The sequence below is a fragment of the Plasmopara halstedii genome (assembly GCF_900000015.1).
Source record: "Plasmopara halstedii genome assembly, contig: Scaffold_470, whole genome shotgun sequence".
Lineage (NCBI taxonomy): Eukaryota > Oomycota > Peronosporomycetes > Peronosporales > Peronosporaceae > Plasmopara > Plasmopara halstedii.
The window spans coordinates 849572-856297 of NW_020187390.1; positions in this window are offsets into that span (position 1 = coordinate 849572).

Sequence of the window (6726 nt, forward strand, 5' to 3'; positions counted from 1 at the left end):
CAAAGGTCGGTGACCTAAATTACGTTTCCTCAAGCACTAAGCTACGGCAGCCACGCTACATAACGTTTTAAACGGAATAGTTAACTAGCCTTGGGCTTAGGTTGTAGTTACTCTTGGAGTAAGATAATTCCGATCCGCTACACTCATACTGGTTCTAAGTATAGAACAAAGGTCACCAACCAGAACCAAGCTTTTTTTAAGCGAAAGAGCTACGGCAGCCCCGCTGTATCCTGCTCAAGCGAGTTGAGTGCATTGATTCAATAGGGATAGTTCCAGCGCAAAATCGCTAACCTCACCCGGTGATGCACGGCCTAACCGTCCTTCAAGGGCACACTGCGTCCAGCCTCCCCGCTCCATCAGCCTCACGTTCCGTGTGGAAAGAGGTACAGAGTTCAAGGCTGGTTCAGCAGAGTGGGAAGTATTTCAAACTTGGCCGAGTACCACGACGATGGATAGCTCAATTTCAGCGTAGTAAATCTGGATCAATAAAAAATCTTTTGCTCTACTTCAGACGCAAAACCCAAGCCGATTCTTGTCCGAAATACGCCGTGCTAGACCATTCAAAGTCGCTTGTCGCACTGATGTGCAGCTCCTGGATGACTTCCCGTGCGGGTCTTCAACTCGCATCCAGAGCAGAATTGGCGATACAAAGTCTCTCCTCGAGCGCTTTCTTTGCCCACACAAAGTCACCCTTTAGACGTACTGCCCGCGCTTGAAGTTGCAGTGGCTAAAGGAATTCATCGTCTCAGAACGATATACCTTGTGTACGAGAAGGTGGTAAAAATGCTGCTGAGTATCATTTAGTTCTGACGAAAACACGCCGCCTCTTCGATCATCAGGCCTCACAAGCCAGCTTCGGCAAAGTAGACGTCTGCCTGGAACGTCATTACATACTTGATTTTGCCAATGTAAACTTTGTCGCGGACGTTGAGGTAACTACTCATCGCTTCAAGTTGCTGTACATTCAGCTTATCTGTATGACCCAGTTGCAATAGCTCTTAATCATGAGTCTATCGAATTGCAAAATCGGTCACTACCCATAAATGGGAAGCACACTAAACAGGCAACACTGCGTTTTCTCATAGGGAGGTAAAGGCCAAATGTGTGCTAGGATGTAAGCAACTCGGCACGAGAGTAGCTTTGCCGAAGCGGGACCGCAAACTCCCATGAGTTTCCCGAATGCAAATATACTGGTTAAAAAAGCTTTGTGTAACCTGCCGGTACGCCCCTCGCTCATCAAGCAGTGCCGGTGGAGATCAACTCTGTTACTTTTAGAACTAATGAGTTTCTCGGTTCTGGATTCGATGCTTGACCTTCGCCATCGTATTGTCTGGCATGAAGCAGCCCTCGTGGTTTAGAAACAGATCGCTCCTATGGTCTAGAGGATAGCTCTATCACAAGGTGGAGACACAGCTCCGTCTGCTACAGAGATTTCCAAGTTAGACGGACTCGTCAGAACATTATTCAACGCAAACTTAATGGGTGGGATCCACTAACTGCAGACCCACATTCTCTCCGAACAAGCGCGAGAATATCCCCCACAAGAAATATCATGGTCATATGTTCTCGAATGGTCAACGGTTGACATATACAATATTATGGCCTGCACCTTGGACCCTTTTTTTAAAGCTTTGCTTTAAAGCGTAGCTCTCTATCCGACACAATATTATGTCGGTGAGACAATACGTTGAGAAATAGCTGACCGTATCATCGCCAGTCACATTATCGCTGACAGCCGAGAAATGATCCACCTTTCGCAGACGATCAACAACGACCACAATACCGATATTATCGGACGCGTCTTTTGAGTAGAGTTCGTACTGACGGACTGCCACACTCTACGAGAAATGGCAGGCTGGACAAAAATACTACAGTATGTAGTGAAGGTTCAATCGGTTGGCACGTTTCGCACGCGCGCACTTGTGTGCGTAACCAATTATAGATGCTGGGCCGCCAATACATAACGTCTATTCTTGTCCGAGAATTTCACCCATGATTATCTTGTGCCTTGAACTTGAGGCCCTCATCGTAAGGCAGTGCTTCACGCTGCGTTGCATGTGGTCAGTGCTGTATTCAGCAAGCTTCGGGTGAGTCAAAGCGTAAACGCTCTTCTATAACAACATATCTTTTTTCAAAATCTTTGCTTCTTTCAGCTCCGGGTGCGCCAAATCTGTTGCGTCCGGCCCGTACACTGGAAGTATCGCCTTATAAATTGGCGTCGTCACCATTGTGACGTGTAAAAATTTATAGTCGAAGTGACACGAAAGCACATCCACCACCACATATATTCGACCCGGCTGATAAAAGTAAAGTAAACTCGGCAAAGAAGGTGATATCTTGCCGTTTACTGTGAGAAATGTGGTGACAACATTGTTGTGCGCAACGTTGCATGATGTGTGTAGACTACGAATGCTTAGAATCAAGCAGGTGCAACATGAACTTGACGAGGACATACTTCATTGTCACGAGCTGGGTAGTTCATGTCAGCAGCTTTTAGCGACGAGACTCGAGTATGATCGAGCTTTCATGCCCACAGGCACCTGCTAACAGCAAATCACAATCTATTGCAAATGCTGAAGCGTCACAGAAGGCGTGAACCGATCTTCTAGGATTTAGAAGAACCAGAGTCAAGGCATGGCATTTTTACAACCTAGGGGTTATTTTTTCTGCCACACCCCGACACCATTTGACATCCGCTTTAAGGAAACAAATGAGAGGTCGTGCCATGGCGGCATCGCTCGCACTGTGCTTGTACTTCTCAGGCCAAAACAATCCCTTACAGCCGTATTCAAAAAAGGTACTGGCCAATCTGCAATGACCTTCACCTTTCCGAGATCCACCTGCAGGTCAAGCTTTTCGATGAAGCAACCAAAATGCAAATGTTGTTAGCGCCACAGACACTCTTGTCATTACTGGCAAAGAGTTAGTCTGCGCGAGCATCAACAAGCAAGTATTTCATGTGGTATTCCAGTTTGACGTTCTGTGCTCTGCAGAACTACAGGCGGCTATGTCGTTTAAATATGTTTGCTCACAGCCACGGTCTGGCCTCAATAGATGTGGTACCAGACAATGGAACGTCCCTTGTGTATTAGACAGTCTCTGTGACTCATGCAGCCCCTCTCACACCATCCCGTTAAAATACTTAGTGTAGAGAGAAAGACGTTGATGTCTCTTACCAACAGTTGATGTTAACAATCAACTTGAAGTAGAGCGCTGAACAAAGTGCAGCTGAACACGATGTTATGTCGGATTTTGAAGGTAGCTGTCCCACGCTCATCTCAGTACTTACGAGTGTCCTATTTGTCCAATTTACTCGTAACAGATGATACGGTGAGCTCCTCTTTTGGTCCAGCCACGCCGTTTTGAGGAGCTCACTGCTTGCAGATCTTTGCGCGTATCTTCGAGGATTATTATTCTGACAGCTTTTTCGCTCTATCACTCCATCTACAAATTACTAATCATTTTATCTCGTACTCGTTGAGCTTCCTTCTTCGCTCTTTATGGTGGGCCCATTTCTGACGCAGCAGTATCGATACATCGTAAGACTATCCATTTTTATAATTGTCCGGCTCTTTTACAAACGGTTTTTGGTCATCTTTCAGCTCCAACACTCTGTCATGAGAGATCGCGATACCAGTTCTTTCTGCACTCTACTGGCCCTAGCACAGAAGTCAACAGGTCATAGCTGCTCAAAATAGTCTCATCAGAGTTACATTCTGGGAACAAGTAAGCGTGAAGATACATTTATGTACCTTCTATATACACTGTGGATATTTACAGAAGAAATTTACAGTATGGTAATTTCAAATGCATACGTGATTTCGTATATGATGTCACAATCATTCTGTGTCACGTCAGTTTCATGAGATTATTGAATCTCGGAAGCAGGTCGCAACCCTTGATATTTGTACAGAACAATGCCTTTGAAACGGAACGTGTCTTTGTACCATAGTGGAGAGATGAGTTTTTCTCACGATATTTAGTCGAGTTGGATGCAACGATCACTACAAGACAACTACGAGACCCTTTGCGATGTCAAACCTTGCCGGTCGTGCGAAGCGTTGGGCGTTTAGGAAGCGTATGGCCGATCTTAACTGCTATTCGAGCTACGAACACTTCAAAGTCGAGATAAAAAGGCGTTTGAACCACCACAGAGTGAGTTCCGTGCCCGTGCCAAATTCTTGAAGCTTCGTCAAGGTCGTTACGACCTACACTCGTATGGCTACTTCGTATCGAGCATTGTCACGAGCCAATTGACGTTTCAACGCAAGTTGTAAAGTTCATGGCAGGCTTCAATAATGATCCAATCCGGAATCAAATTTTCCGTGAGTATCCCAAGACGCAGGACGATGCCATCAACCGTGCGATGCAAGAGGATTTCAGCATCAAGCAAGCCAAGTTCAATGGTTTCGTAGTAAAGCAACCGCGCCAGTCGACCGGTACATGTGATGGTCCAGAGCCAACGGACATCTCGTACATTTCCACACCTGAAAATGGGCGTCCTCGCAACGACAGAAAGTGTTTCTGTTGTGGGGACCCGGGTCATATTGCTCGGAACTGAAGAGTGTCTTTGCCGAATCGGCAAATGATACAGGGTGCTCGTTCAATAACCGCGGACGCTATAAAGACGTCCGTGATTATCGAACGCTCGCAAGGGTAAAAAAACGGGAACGACCAGTAGATGCGGAGCCCCCTTCTGGGTCCAAGAGGAGTAATGTGAATGTTGTGGATAGACAGAAATCTGGCTCCAACGTGCATGACGCACATGCGGTTTTCACTATGACTGATGGAAGTGTCAGGCAAAGTGCGGCTTTGATTGTCCATAAAGTCTTTGTAGATGGTTTTGAGAAACCACTACGAGCTTTGATTGACACTGGTGCGTCGAACAACTTTGTTCGAGCGCAAAATTGGACTGGCATGTTGTTAGGCAGCCCAATGTGAAAGAAAAAATGATCATTCGTTTAGCGAACAGATCCAGAATGAAGATGCCAAAGCAAGTCATTCGCTTGGCAATGGAGATTAAAAATTTTGATATAAAGACGAGTTTATCCTACCCGACTTTAATGATAAGTTTGATATCATTCTAGGTATGCCATGATTGAAGCGTTACCAGCCTAGAATTGACTGGATGAATATGAAGATCGTCGTCAACAAGTCATGCAGCGCTAACTCGAGCTGCATGACGACAAACGAAACAATAGGGGCTCCAGCATCTGTTGAAGATGTCACAGATGTTTCAAGTGATATTGTGGTGTGCGATGCCCTCTTGTTCACAGAATAAGCCCAAGAAGACGAAAGTAAAGACACCAACTGGAGGTGGAGCAGTCAGGCACCAGAAAAAGACTGACTCCTTTGCTATCCACACGGAAGTCATGATCAATGGTAATATGAAAAATAGTGCGATCAGAGCCAAACATCAACCCCGAGAGAAAAATAAGAAGGCCACCAAGAAAAGTTTCCGTCAAATATTTTGCGTACTAATCAAGGTACAAGTCATATTGGTGAAGGAAGTGTTCGAGAACAAGACACTCCAAGTGAGTATATAAATGTTGTGGCCTACAACGAATAAGGTGACGCCAATGTTATCCATCACGTAAAGGTTTCAAATCGCCCAAGCTTAATCAAAAACTCGTTTTCCTTGTAGTTATGACCAAGAAGACGCTGAAGCGTAGTCTGGCGAAATATGTTCGATTGTCGAAGAAATACCCGACGATGACATCAATACTGCGGAAATATTTGATGAGAAGACACTGAAGAAAAGGTTTGATAAGCAGTCCAGGGATGATCTTAGCTCAACCTCCGTGTATGGACTTGTCAAAGAATATGCTGATATATTTCCAGACAAGGTACCGGGCGAATTGCCATGTGATAGATTGCAGCGGAGCTGTCGTAGCTCTTTGCTTTGAAAGCCAATTAAGGTCACCGACCTTACGTCTTTACCAAAATAAGTACGAGTGTAGCGGATCGCAAGCCGCTACCTCCAAAAGTACCTAAGACCTGAACCCAAGGCAAATGCACTCGCTCAAATTTAAACTGTATTTACCTGTTTTATATGCGGCAAAGCTGCCTATATCTAATTCGCTAGGTTTTTCTAAAATCTAATTAATATGCGTAAGAACTGACAGTCCCGCTACGCAGTCGCTTCTAGTTACGCTATTACACCACTTATGAAGTCCAGACTTCTATACAAACACCCCATTTTGTGTGACACACCCCTGCTTACTAGGGTACGTGTAACCTCGCTACACTATCCCCCAACAAGTTGTGAATACTCACAATTCACATTTAACTGTCGCCTCATACGAGGCTCGCGTGTCTGAGACACCGTTACGCCCCTTGGGCCATCTTTATACATTCTCCACCCAGTAATTCCTATGTCTATGACTCAAAAAACACCCGGCCTCGCTGGTTGTGAGCAGAGTCATTCTTCGCCTGCTGCGGTGAAGACTCTGTCAACAATAGTCTTTTGTAAGCGACTGGTGATTGGCTCGGGCAAGACGAGGACGAGGGTCGAGCTCACTTTTCGCGGATCTCTCGGTAGATAAGCAGCAGTGCGTGCGAAACTTCTTCATTCATGTCAAACCTGATACTGTCATATTACTAAAGATCTGAGAAAGCGGATCTTCGAGGATGAACTTTTGTACTATGAGTTATGAAGGAAATATCTCAATGGGTGAACATTTCATATTTAATTATCAGATAATCATTTCTTGCTAGGTAACAAAT